Raw genomic sequence first — 14,188 nt, 5'->3', positions numbered from 1 at the left:
GTATCCGTTGTCTTCCCGCTCCCATTGTAGAAAGTAAGCTCCTTGCAGCCCGGGTGCCTCTGTCTTGCTCACAGCTGAATCTCCAGCACCTAAAATGAAGCCTGGCACAAAGTAGGACTTAACAAATATTTACTGGCTGACAACTGTCTCTTCCTACTGGGGTCTTTCATTACACAGACCAAACTCACCAACCATAGGGATGAATATTTCCCCTAGGCTAGTCATTCAGAACCATTTTAAGAATAGACTGTGTGAGAGTGGGAGTCATGCTCTTTCCTCTGAAGCTATTGGCTATGAGGATGGTAGTTGCTAGCAAAAATACAGAATGCTTAATGCATTTTTAGTGTAAGTATATGCCAAACATTGCATGGGGTATACTTATGCATGCAACATACAATAATTTTTAAATGTATTAAGTTATCTGAAATTCAAATCTAACTGAGCTTCCTATATTTTTATTTGATAAATCCAGCAAATTAATGATGTCAGCCCCAATTTATCAGCAGCCATGTTGTCCACCCCATGTAGAAAGCCTGCCTAAACGTGAAGGCTTTCTTTTTTTTTCATAGCTTTTTTAAAAGTTTCTTTCTTTGTTTCTTTTCTTTCTTTCTTTCTTTCTTTCTTCTTTCTTTCTTTCTTCTTTTGAGAGAGAGAGAGCATGAGAGCTTGAAGGAAGGGCAGAGAGACAGAGACAGAGAGAGAAAATCCCAAACAGGTTCTGTGCTGTCAGTGCAGAGCCTGATGTGGGGCTCGATCTCACAACCCATGAGATTATGACCTGAGCCGAGATCAAAAGTCAGATGCTTAACCAACTGAGCCACCCAGTGTCCCAGGACAAAGCCTTTCTAGAAGAAAGCAGAACCAAGAAAGAAAGACTGATTCCTGGAGGTATTTTCCAAGTGCCTGGGTCCAGTCAGGCCTAAATGCTTCCTTCACCCCTGGGACTCCCCAGTAATCCAGGTCAATAAAATCCTCTTTTTTTTTCTTTCTTAAACTTTTTGTTGTTGTTCGATTAAGCTTTGCCACTTTCAAATCAAGGAGGCCTGGGGCAAGCAAGTTACCTTGCAAGTTACCTTGCAAGTTACCTGCAAGTTACCTTGCAGTCTTCTCTCCAGGAACACCAGAAAGTGCACAATGTCTCAGTCTCCCTCCTTGCTCTTCCACCACTTCCCCAGGGGGCCCGATTTCTTTCTGATGTGGCCCTTTGTGTTCAGGCCAGACGTCTCAGCCACCACCCCTGCACCTGCATCATCAAGTCCCATCAAGACACAGAACGAGCACCAACAAGGCACAAAAAAGAAGTGAAGAAAGCAGAGAACCCCATCCTGCTGCAGCAAAAACCTCAGCCACGGCTCCAAAGAGACAGGCCCCGTTGCTAGGGCTGGGCACTGTGCTACAGGCAGCAGCAGAAGGCCAGCCTTTCGGTCTCTTCCCCAGCTTCACTGCAGTGGTTCAAGAAAGACCCAGTTCACCATACAAGAGTGAAGCAAAGGATAAGGTCCACAGAGGCAAGACAGCACCCAGACAGCTGTACCCACAGGTGATCTGTGCAGTATGCCGGCTATAAATTGTGTCCTTATGGTTCTGCATAATGAGTCTCTTGGGAAGTGACAGACAGCTGGGATTGATACATTTAGTTTTGGCAGAGCCTGATTTGATAAAGATCAACTCCTTCATTCCAAGAAGGAGAGAAAGAATAGGTCCAATACTAAGGTGCCAGTCCCTTAGCATCCGGGCAGGAGAGGAGACAGAAAACTCAGGGCCTTGCCAAGAAATCACTCAAATGGCCATGGGCAGGGACATTGACCTCCCTCCAAATTAAACACCCAGGCTTCTGAGCCGAGTATCTGCCAAGCATACACTTTGCAAATCGAGACATTGTTTATCCATCCCGCAAATATTTATTAAGATCAAACAACATGAAGACCCAGTGCTAGGCTCTTGGGAAACAGTAACGGGCAAATGTAAACACTCCCCCTTCATCTGCCTGCTTCTCTCCTTGGCAATACAGACATTGATCAAATAAATACTTAGGTAAGTGGAAACATTATTGTGTTAAATGCTACCAAAGAGAGAAACGTGCAATATAAGAACAAGCGGGGGAGGCTCGACAGACTTCATTCGATATTCAACTAATTCTTTGCTGCTCTGTGCCAGACCCTGTTGTGAGTGCTAAGAGTGCTAAGCTACAACCACACTTTATCCATCCAGGGTTTGGATCTATTTATTAACTGGAATTATTTACACACACCCCCACCCCCATGTGGAAGCTCATCTCCGTCCTGGCTTGTGTGGTGAACGTTCCTCCCATCCGATTACCGGCTTCCTGGGTACCTCCGTCCCAGAATACACGCTCACCGTACTTATTAGTTCAGGCCCAATGAAGTCCAGGGTCTGCAATCAGTCTCCCTGGGCTCCTGAGAAAGCAGGGCGCAGGCAAATGAGGACTCACATCAGAATGGAACAGGCTGTTATTTCAGTTTTTGGACTCCATCTGTGAGACTGTAGAATTCAGAGAATTAATGTAGTGCCCAACTGGTTCGTATTCAGGAGCTCCACACGTCGCTGGTGAGTCACAAGCCGGGCACTTTGGGATTTTAACTGCTACGTAGTAGCCTTTGCGTTTTTGTTTAACATCCCTGGCCGCCCGTGGCTTCTCTCCAAGTCTGATGGTCCCCGTGACAGCTGGACTGCAGACCCACCCTCCACCGTTAGCTGAGGAAAACCCAGTGGTCCTTTCCTTGCCAGGAAAAGTGCCCTTGCTCTTCCCATAGAGTATTCTGGCTGTTTGCCCAGACTCAAAATTCTCAAAAATTCTATAAACTTAGAAAGCATCCTCCAGCTGCTCTGGACCTTAGCATCTCATGTGTTAGTCCTTTGGCTGAAGGTAAAAACAACCCACTGCAAATGAGCCTAAGCAGCAAAAATAGAAGTGGGGAGGGGGTGCAGGGGTTATTAACGGGACACGTGGATGAGTTGCGAAACCCAAGGGAGTAGAACACTGCTGGGCCTCACAAGGGTTGGGAGCCAGTAACTGAGAAGCCAACAGGAAGCAAGATGGCCCCAGATCCATCCCTCTGTGTCCCCAGGTCTGTCTCCACTGACCTCTGCCGTATCTGGATCATTCTCTTCCTCTGCAAAGTCCCTGGGTCTTTTTTCTGTGCGCAGATGGAGAGGATGACTCTTCTACAGCTCCTGCTCTTCCCTGTCCTTGCTTTCTGACACACCAGAGACTGACTAGCTGTCATTTTCTTCCGAGGTGCTAAAACCTGCCACTTATTCATTTCGCTGCAATTAGTAAGGACCCGCAACGTTCCAGACACCGTCCTAAGTGCACTACGAATATTCACTCATTGAGTCGGGCCCCTCAGAAACCCCAAATCATCACTGTTGGTTAGGGTCTTTTGTTTTTGTTTTTTAAAGTTTATTTATCCATCAAGTGAGAGAGAGAGGACAAGGAAGTGTGCAATGCGGGAAGAGGGAGAGAGAGAATCCCACAGAGCCTGATGCGGGGCTCAAACTCACAAACTGTGAGATCATGACCTGAGCCGAAACCAAGAGTCTGATGCCCAACCAACTGAGCCACAAGGTGTCCCAGTCCGGGTCTTCTGTAAGGGTCCAATAAACAGCATCCCCTCCCGCACCTGTGTACGAAAATGTACTTTGAGAGACGAGAATATCAAGCCAAAGTATTGTTTTTATTATTGATAAAGACTAGGTTGGATGTGTGTGCTCTCTAAAACTGAACCCCAGAATTGAAGGGACTTACTTACCTTCTCAGACACAGACAAACCTGCCAGGATTGGCCTGGGGCTCTGAGCAAAGATAAGGTGCACTGCCTCAAGGAGAAGCTTAGAACTCATTTACCCTAAGGGCAGCTCAGTCCCAAGGAGAAACCAGGAAGAGCTGAGATGAGTGTGATCCATTTGCTTCTAAATTTACCAAATAGATAAATCCCTTCACCTCCCCTGGGGCAGGGTGTCTGAAGAAGCCAAGAGAGACAGAGAGAGGTCAGGAGGAGTGAAGCAACCTTTCCACGTGGAAACATTGAGAACAGGACAAGCACAGCGTATTAAAACAATCATATTCGGTACCTTTCTTTGTCTTCATCACTTAAGGGTTTTAAATCTTTCATTAAACAGTCTGGTTTCCTACTTGGCCTAGTTATTATAGGGTTTATCATTCCAGGCCAATATCCCCAGGGTGTGTGAGTGTGTGTGTGTGTGTGTGTGCGCGTGCACATGTAATTTCTGAAAATTTTTCATGAATTATGTTTTGGTTGTTTTTCCATCCCACTATTTAAGAAAAAATTTTTTTAACGTTTTATCTTTTGAGAGACAGAGAGCAAGAGAAAGTGTGAACAGGGGACAGGCAGAGATAATGGGAGACACAGAATCTAAAGCAGGCTCCAGGTTCTGAGCTGTCAGCACAGAGCCTGATGCAGTGCTTGAACCCACGAACACAGATCATGACTTGAATTGAAAGTGGGTTCTCAACCAACTGAGCCACCCAGGTGCCCCCATCCTACTATTTAAAAAGATGTATTCTCTCACTGTGTTAAAAGGAAACTAAAAACAAAAACAAAAACAAAAATAGAGACCACCCATTATGTGTATGTTGTATCCCCTATATCCACTTTCCAACACTATTGTTTTATTTCGAATCCATTCTCGTCCTCTTTCCAGGGACGGTTCATTTAACTCACTTTTCTTAATCTCTCTTCCACCTCACTCATTATGTTTTCAGCCATGTGGAAGTCTTTATTATTGTGCCTCCTCTTGTAAAAATCTTCATTCTTGTGATGGCTTTATTTTTATCCTTCTCTCTCTTTTTTTTTTTTTTTTCCTGAGATCCACCAGATCACATTTAAACTTTTCTGTTGTTTTATGTTATTTCCCCTGACCAATTTTATGTCCACTTTAGATTAATTTTACAAAGGTTTTTTTTTTAACATAGTGATAAAATGTCTTTTCAAAATGTGCTTTATAGCAATATTTTGTACAAAAAATGGCAAAGCCCCAGAGGTCGGCTTGATCCTCAAATGCATATAACCCTGATGGGTATTGAGAAGGGTATTAACCTTTTTGGGATGAGCACTGGGTGTTGTATGGAAACCAATTTGACAATAAATTTCATATTAAAAAAATAAATAAATAAAAAGTAAACAAACAAACAAACAAATGCATACAACCCTTGTGGTGCCTGGGTGGCTCAGTCGGTTGAGCATCCGACTTTGGCTCAGGTCATGAACTCGTGATTTGTGAGTTCGAGCCCCACATCAGGCTCTGTGCTGACAGCTTGGAGCCTGCTTTGGATTCTGTGTCTCCCTCTCTCTCTGCCTTTCCCCTGCTCATGCTCTGTCTCTCTCTGTCTCTCAAAAATAAATAAATGTTAAAAAAAAAGTTTTAATGCATACAACCCTCCGACCAACCCACACTCATACACAAGGAACATACCCACAACCTCACCACCACAAACTGCCCGGGGAATGCACAAGACCAACCTCATCATGCCTGTATTTCTATTTGTCAGAACCACCAGACTTGTCAGACTCTCTGGATAGCACTTATCATTTTGACTCTCAATCCCAGCTGGTGATGTATACTCTTTTATTTAACCACTCGCCTACCTTGCTTCATTTCTGGGAAACTCTATTTTCTGCCCTCTGGAACTCATAGTCCATTATCAGCAAAGTCCCTTATATTCTCATTTCTTCTCTGAGTTATCCCTTCATGTTCCTCCTCTCAGTGAAGCCTGGCCCTAACTAAAGACAGACAGTTAATCTCCTACAGATTTTTCCAGAGCTGGCTGATTTCCCCCAAATCCCTCTGCACCACTGGACCTGGTATGGTGCTTGCCTGCCTACTCATCAGTGTTTTTTTCTCAAATAATTTTCACTGCTTTCCCCATGGAAAAACCTTGGCTTTGAAGCTTATACCATCAGCTTATACACCATTCACTACCCCACCCCTTCCTGTACTTGTCTACAGAAGTCTGGATCAATCCTCCTCATCCATCAAAGATTTTAGTACCTGGGTCACCTCAACACTCTCTGATACTATTCTCAATTATTTCAGTATCTCTACGTAAGATCCTCCCAATACCACATTCCCTAGGTTTCTTTATGTCTTCTAGTTCAATGATTTCATTGTCCACCTAACCCAGGCTCTCATTCTTAGAATCACATTTGATTTTACCATTACTCCTGATTGCACTCCCTCCTCAACAGTTTAGTGCATCCTAGGCCCTACCTCCCTTGAAGTGTCCAGCCCATTCTTTCTCTTTTCCCAACACCAATGACTTCTGAATCCAACAAGGACCTTCAATATACTGATTCTGCCACCACTTTCCCAAATCCCATTTCATATGCTTATCGAGCTCCGATTTTATGTTCCCTTACGTACATCTTCAAATACTTTCCTTTTCTCTCCCTTCAAGACATCATTAGCCTGGAGAAATAAAAGAATCTTGGTTAGATATTTCCTACCCAAACAAGTGAACCTGTTCATAAGATATGCATATTTACACACATGCACACACACACACACACACACACACGCACATGCACACATTTTCGCTGGGCTTATTTGGCCCTGTGGCCATCAAATTCATATGGGCCCTTTAGGTATATCCAACAGCATAATAATAATTTTTTCCTTTGCCCCTTCATTCTCTCTTCTAGAAAATAGTTGTTAATTTTCTCTCTTCTCAAGTCTTCCACATGTCCTTCCCTACTCTAATCTCAGCTGATAGTAATGCCTTCTGGGACTTTGAAAGCATAGAAGCAATGAGAACCCCAATAAGCTCCTCTGACATACATGAACCCTCCAGATCTAATCCCATGTACTGCGTTCCCTTCTATTGCCAAAAATACACATGCTCCTGTTAAAAGTCTAGTTCTTCTGCTGTGTGGCGGACCCCCTCCTGTCTCACCTCTACAAGAATACTGCTCTCACATTTGCTTCCCTGTTCCCCCACCTCAGTGGGATCTCTCTTCTAGCAACTACCCTCAGTACCCTAGCGTGCCCATGCTCTTGTATTAGTCAGGGTACTCCAGAGAAGCAGATCCAACCAATATATCTGTATCTATAAACAGAAAGAATTGACTGACCACACAAGCAGAGCTTTTGAACAAGATGATTTTGAAAAAGCCAAGGACATTTTAAGAAAGATGAGATCAAGTTAGAGAAGATTCCTCTCTACTGATTATTAGTTTAAAAGTTTTAAAAATAAAGTTCTTGTATGTTTCAAGAAAAAATCTATATCTACATCTTTTAAGAGTGTATTATGAGGAATGGGTTCATGCAACTCTGGAGGTGGAGAAGTCCTACAGTCTGCCATCTGCAAGCGGGAGACCCTACAAGCATTGGAGGCCAGTGGTGTAGTTCCAACCCAAGTCCAAAAACCCAAGAACCAGGAGAACCAATGATGTGAGTTCTAGTCCAAGTTTGAAGGTCTGAGAACCAGTAGCACTGATGATCAGAGTCCCAGTCCAAGGAAGGAGAAGATGGATATCTCTGCTCAGTCAGGCTGAGACAGCAAATTCCCCCTTCCTCCACCTTTTTGTTCTATCCAACCTCTGAACAGATTAGATGATGCCCACCCACACTGGAGAGGGCAATTGCCTTTACTCAATCTATGAATTCAAATGCTCATCTCATCCAGAAACACACACACAGACACACCCAGAAGTAATGTTTAACCACATATCTGGGCACACCATGACCCAGTCAAGTTGACACATAAAAATTAATCCTCACATTTCTCAACCCCACCTTCCTGCAGCTGCTACCCCATTGCTTTCCTCACCTTTATAGCAAAACTCATGTTGTACTTCGTCACCACCCATTTTGACCTTACCCACTGGGTTTTCATCTCTACCCTCCAACATCCCAGTAAATGTCATTCTCCTTTTCAACTGAGAAGGACACCAGCCTCTTCGGAGCGAGTAAAATAAATAAGCTTCTTCATCACGATTTCTTTGTTTATTCGTGCCAGATGGTTAATACTGTCACCAGGCTGGCTGAGAGCTATACACATTACTCTGTTCTGTAGGGGCTCACTATCTCTTCATCATCTTGCAAGACTGAACCCAATCACTTCCTTTTCCACAATATTTCCCTTGAATTCTCCACCAGTTCAAAGTGAGGTCTTCGACTTCTGAGTTAGTTTGACACTTCTATCTGTATCTCTCTGATCATGTCTCTAACCTTCTACTTGACATTAAATAAACATGATGGAGGCTGCATTACCAGCCCCAAACCTTTTGCTACCCTGTGATATTATAGATCTGCATTCTTGGTGTGGTCAGGAGTACTTGGCGTTGGGCTTTGACGTGTGACTTGCTTTGGCCAATGGGATTGTTAGAGAACGTGACTCAAGATGAAGCTTGAAATGGACCTGCAGAGCTGGGCCTGTCTTCTTGCATTTCTTTCTTTTTTTAATGTTCATTTATTTTTGAGAGAGAGCACAAGTGGGGGAGGGGCAGAGAGAGAGGGAGACACAGAACCAGAAGCAGGCTCCAGGTTCTGAACTGTGAGCACGGAGCCCGACGCGGGGCTCGAACTCACGAACCACAAGATCATGACCTGAGCCCAAGTTAGACGCTCAATCGACTGAGCCACCCAGGCATCCCTGTCTTCATGCATTTCTGCCTTTTGCCAGGAGAACATCCTGGAGGTACACACTGCTCTAAGAGGATCAGAAGGACCCAAACTACAACTTGAAACCAAGCCCAGCCTAACCTAGACCAGCCAAATCCCAGCCAATCCAGCATCTGCATGAGTGAAAAATACATGCTTGTTTTGCACGCCAGTGTGATTTTGCTAATGTTTTTATATGGCAGTCACAGACTAAACACACATCAATGCAATTTCAGCTCATTTCTTAGCTGGGGCACTCCTGGAAGGCAAGCTTTCCAGCTTACTCTTTGTACAGCTTTGTGATGACAACTGCATCCAAACATTATAGGATGCTTACTACAGACCCTATGAAAAAGCTGAGGCCCAGAGAGGTTCAGTAAATTATCTAAAGTTCCCTAATGAAGCAGTAGTAGAGATGGGGTTCCAATCCAGGCAGCCCGGCTACAAGGGCTTGATGCAATGCATCCATCTGCATAAAAAAAAAGGTTCACAAAAATATTTGTGGATGCAAAGGAGAAAGAAAGGGAAAGATAAAAGATAAAAGAGGGGAATTAAGGAAGAGCTCTAAGATTTTTGTTGTATTTTTAAAAAATATTTCTACATTTACTACTGAGAGTTCTGAAGTATCATTGTAGTTTATGCCCTTGAAGAGGATGTTTACCGTTTGGATTGCTCAGGAGTCATTCCTCTCCTAAGAGCATCTGACTACCTTTTGGGGAACACCTGTACCCATATGGCTAGGTGAAGTGTGCATCCTGGCAAGGCCTCTCACTACAGAACCCCTCCATCTACAGGATTTCCTGCCCCTCTGCCACAGAACAGAACAGCCAAGGGATGGGCTTGTGAGCCAAACTGACCCACTGGCCACTCTTCCCAGGACTCAGGTGAGTGGTGGACGTGTGCACGCCAGACTCCCTGGTTGGGACCCATGGTTGGGGCTCCCATGCCGAGTTCTCCTTAGCTCTCCCCAGCTCCTCCCCTTTTCCCTGCCCAGTCTCAGCCTCCTTAATTTTTTTTTTTAAAGAGAGAGACACAGGCAGAGAGAGACAGACAGACAGACAGATAGAATTTGAAGCAGGCTCCAGGCTCTGAGCTGTCAGCACAGAGCCTGACGCGGGGGCTCAAACCCATGAACCATGAGATCGTGACCTGAGACAAACTCAGACGCTCAACTGACTGAGCCACCCAGGTGCCTCTCAGCCTCCTTTAGACTGAGCCACCCAGGTGCCCCTTACCCTGTCAGTGAACCTTCTTGCACCTAAGAAACCCAGGGTTGGTTTCTGTTGTTTGCAACCAAAAACCCTGATTGACTCTATTCTTCTTCCCAAAACAATCCACAGAGCTATGGAATTGTGTGCTCCATTGACCTGAAATCAGGAATGCCTTAGATTTTGAAAGAAGTCCGTTCAAGGCCAAGTTGCCTGTTGGTTGCTCTTTTGCCAACTGTGGTCTGAATGAGAACAGTTCTGGGCCCAGTAGTCAATGGTTTGAACACATCTACTGTCCGGAGAGGAAAATGAACATGATCTATGTAACAGCTTCTGTCACTAAATCACAGAATGTTAAAACTAGATAGGCTCTTAGAGAACATCTAGACCAACTCCCTCACTGAACACATGAAAATAAACAAGGCCCTGAGAGGGGAGATGACTTCTCTAGAGATGAACAACTTAACGGCAGGGCAGAGACTAGAATGAGGGTGTCCTGATTCTCATCCAGGTCTGGTTCCACCCCACCACCTGCTGTCCATCTGCCAGAATGTTTCATTCTCTTGGTATAGTGGTTAAGAGGGCAGTTTTAGTGGATAGACCACTGGGCTCATATCTTGGCTAAGCCACTTAGCAACTCTCCAACCTCAAGAGCACTGCTTGACTATTTGCACTTCGGTTTACACATCTGTAAAACAGAGATCATTACAGGATCTATCCCCTAGGACTGTGATGAGTAACAAAGGGTATAAATATATTATCTCAGTACCTGGCAGATAGCAAGTGCTCGATGAATATTAGACATCATTACAATTATTCATAGAGGAAGTGACCTTGAATATCAATTCTTCTTCATCTTAGCATTTTAGCAGAGGTAAAGGGAACGCACCAAGCTCATGCATCTTGAAACTGGCATGCTATTCCCACACACCATGCATGCGTTGTCCAAGACCAGGCCATTTTCAGTTGCATCGACAGGAAATCTCAACCTCAGCAGTGAGAACTTACTGATTCATGTAACTGAAAAGGATGGTTGCTGATTTCAGTACTGTTGGGTCCATCTACTTACACAGTGGTCTATCTGTCTGTCTGTCTCTTTCTTTCTCCATCTGTCTCTTTCTTCTCCCACTGCTCCCCCACCTCTTGGCCTTGTTTCCTACTTGGTTGGTTTCATCCTTAAATAAGCCCTGCCCACATGGAGATTCATGCATCTCCAGGCTCAAATTATTATTATTAATTATTTATTATTATTATTATTATTATTTTGGGTGATAATCCCTGTGGGAAAAAAGAACTATTATTTCTCAACTATTCCTGCAAAATTTCTGGAATTCATGCTGATTAAAGTCAGGTGTTCGAGTCTAAACCAGTCATGTTGGCCAGGGGTACTTGAGTGATGAGGCAGCCTGACTAATGTGCCCATTTCTGGATCTGATGGGATGGTCACTCCCACTTAATCACAGAGACAGAGTGTAGAAAGGGATTCAATACCAGAAGAGAGGATGGGGATGTGCGGGCCAATGCAACCAGAATCAGGGGCCCACCTTTCCACTCTTCTCTATTATGGAAAGACCCCTAAGGCACTCATTTGCCATCACTGCTCTTCCCTCTGGCCTCCTCCATTCTGTCAATCTCTTCATTCTGCTTCTATTTCTTCTTAGAACTTAAAGTTTCTTTTTTTAATGTTTATTTATTTATCTTGAGAGGGACAGACAGAGCACAAGCAGCGAGAGGCAGAGAGAGAGGGAGACAGAGAGAGGGAGACAGAGATAATCCCAAGCAGCCTCTGCATTGTCAGTGCAGAGCTCAATGCGGAGCTCCATCGCCCAAACTGCAAGATCATAACCTGAGCTGAAATCAAGAGTCAGACACTCAACAGACTGAGCCACCCAGGCACCCCTAGAACTTAACATTTCTGGACTCCTAAAAGATTCCCGGTCCCAAATCTGAGCCTCAGTCACCGTGTACAACTCCCTGCACCAAACATAGAAATGTGGTAACCTATAAGCACAGTTATCTCTGAAGCAGATCTGGAGACTCAGCCAAAAGGGTGACCTACTTCTCTTTTCTTTAGCACCTCAGACCCCTCCTGGGTCAGGGACTCATCCGTCAGCAGCCAGGATCCTCTAAAGAAGAAACAGTGGGGGCTCAGATTTGCTGAGAACCGGCATGGCCTTGAGCACGACCAGGGAAAGTCAGAGTCATCCTCTCCTACTGGTTATGGTACCATAACAGCAAGCAGGCTGCCCACCTGCTCATTCATAAGCCTTGGGGCCATATAAAGGGGCACATATAAGGGCTTTGGAAGCATGGGTTCTAATACCACATCTGCCATTAGTAGGCAATGACCTTGGGAAGGTCGCTTGTCCTCTTGGACGTCTCAGATTGTCACCTGTAATATAGAAACAATAATGTCTATATGCCAGGGGTGACGTGAGCATCAGATGAGACAGTGCATGTGTTGACCTCTGGTGGGGCTCAGCACTCTTTGGTCCCCACCCCCTAGGCCCAGCCATTCCCCTCCTTTGGGATGAGCCAGGATCTGGGACAAATATCTCTACCTCCTTAAACAGAAGAATGCCAAACTGGTGAATTAGATCGCAAGACACAAATTGGGCTATGTGTTCAAAGGGTCAACTGTTCAATGGGTGAACAGGTCAGTCAGTGTAGACACACCAGGGCTCTCTTCCTCTTCCTCACCCCTGCAGTGTGAGCGCTGGGACTCCCTCTGGATGTGAGAGGACCCAGTTCTTTTTCTGTCTCTGTCTCTCTGTCTATCCCCTTGTGGCTACTGTTGTAGATTAAGAAATATTAGGGCAGGAGTTTCTCAGCTTTGGGGTCGGCCTTTCTCTTTCTGTCTGTCATCCTGATGCCATATCCTCCAGGGCTGGGGGAGCCTCTCTTGTTGCAGTGGCATACAGCTGTGTGACACTGGGCAAGAAATTTAGACTTTCCTGGCTTCAGTGTTCCTTCCACAAAATAGAGATAAATAAGACCAGACCTCCAGGTCATTGTAAAGGTGATGTGGGATTTCAAGAGCAATGCAACTAGCACAGTGCTTGGAATATTGTAGGTACTAATTATAAGTCATTTATGCTTTGCTCTCGTTCTGCTTTTTTTTTTTCAAAAATTTTTTAACATTTATTTTTTTTTGAGACAGAGAGAGAGCATGAATGGGGAAGGACAGAGAGAGAGGGAGACCCAGAATCAGAAGCAGGCTCCAGGATCTGAGCCATCAGCCCAGAGGCTGACGTGGGGCTCGAACTCACGGACCGCGAGATCGTGACCTGAGCTGAAGTCGGACGCTTAACCGACTGAACCACCCAGGTGCCCCTCTCGTTCTGCTTCTTGCAAACATAATGTAAACTGGCTCCCTAGCACAGCTCCGTCAAGCAGCTTCTGATAAATGCATATCCTGCCCAGACAGTGGCCAGAACCCAGAACTTTCCTTTTGTTCCACTAGTTGTATTTTTTTTTTTATTCTCCTTGTTGGAATTCATGTGAACATCAGGTATTCCTGGCATTAGCAAGAACCATTTGTACGTTTGACATCTGACATTGGTCAAAAGGTGTCTGACCAATGTCCTGTCTACTCAGAGCTTCATGCCCTCACCGCAGCCAATAGGATCTTCTGATGGGCTTTTCTTATCTTTTTGGTGGCATTCATCCCATCTCGCTTTGTGGTTAAGGGGAAAAGAGTAGCCATGCATGGAGCCATGGACATGTAGCCATCCTAGGTGTGAGTCCTGGCTCTCCTAAGTGCCAACTGGGTGTCTTTGGGCATATCACCGCCCCTCTGTTAACCTATTTCCTTTAGCGAGACGAAGATAATAGTATTTTCTTCATTAGTGTTGTGAGGATTTGGGGATGGTTATGACATAAACCCATGTACATATTGGGTATTACTGAATATTCTGTCTGTTTTCTAGAAATCTCTCTCCCTCTCCTACTAGACAGTAGGTTCCTTAACGGTGATATATCATTACATCGACAATACCATTCATTCATTTACCACTCATCATTTATCACTGATATGATTCAATGGTGTCAATCATTCATTTGAGAACCCCACAAGTTCTAGAACACAGAACATATCCAATGTGTCGACTAATCATATGGATTGATGGGGATTCTCTTCTACAATATATTTAATTTATTTCGTTTACAGGACCCTTTGGTAAATAATCTTTCTGATTCATTTCTGGATCCCCATGTCTAGCAGCTCTCCAGTAAATACTTTCTAAAAGAATAATTGAATAAATGAGTGATAGAGAATTCATATCTTTCTTCTCTCCATTCCTTTGTTTCTCCCTTCCTTTTAGCATACATCTACCACCT

This window comes from Prionailurus bengalensis, chromosome B4, assembly GCF_016509475.1.
Source record: "Prionailurus bengalensis isolate Pbe53 chromosome B4, Fcat_Pben_1.1_paternal_pri, whole genome shotgun sequence".
NCBI classification, from domain to species: domain Eukaryota; kingdom Metazoa; phylum Chordata; class Mammalia; order Carnivora; family Felidae; genus Prionailurus; species Prionailurus bengalensis.
The sequence above is the reverse complement of the archived record's forward strand: the minus strand, read 5'-3'. Positions refer to the sequence as shown.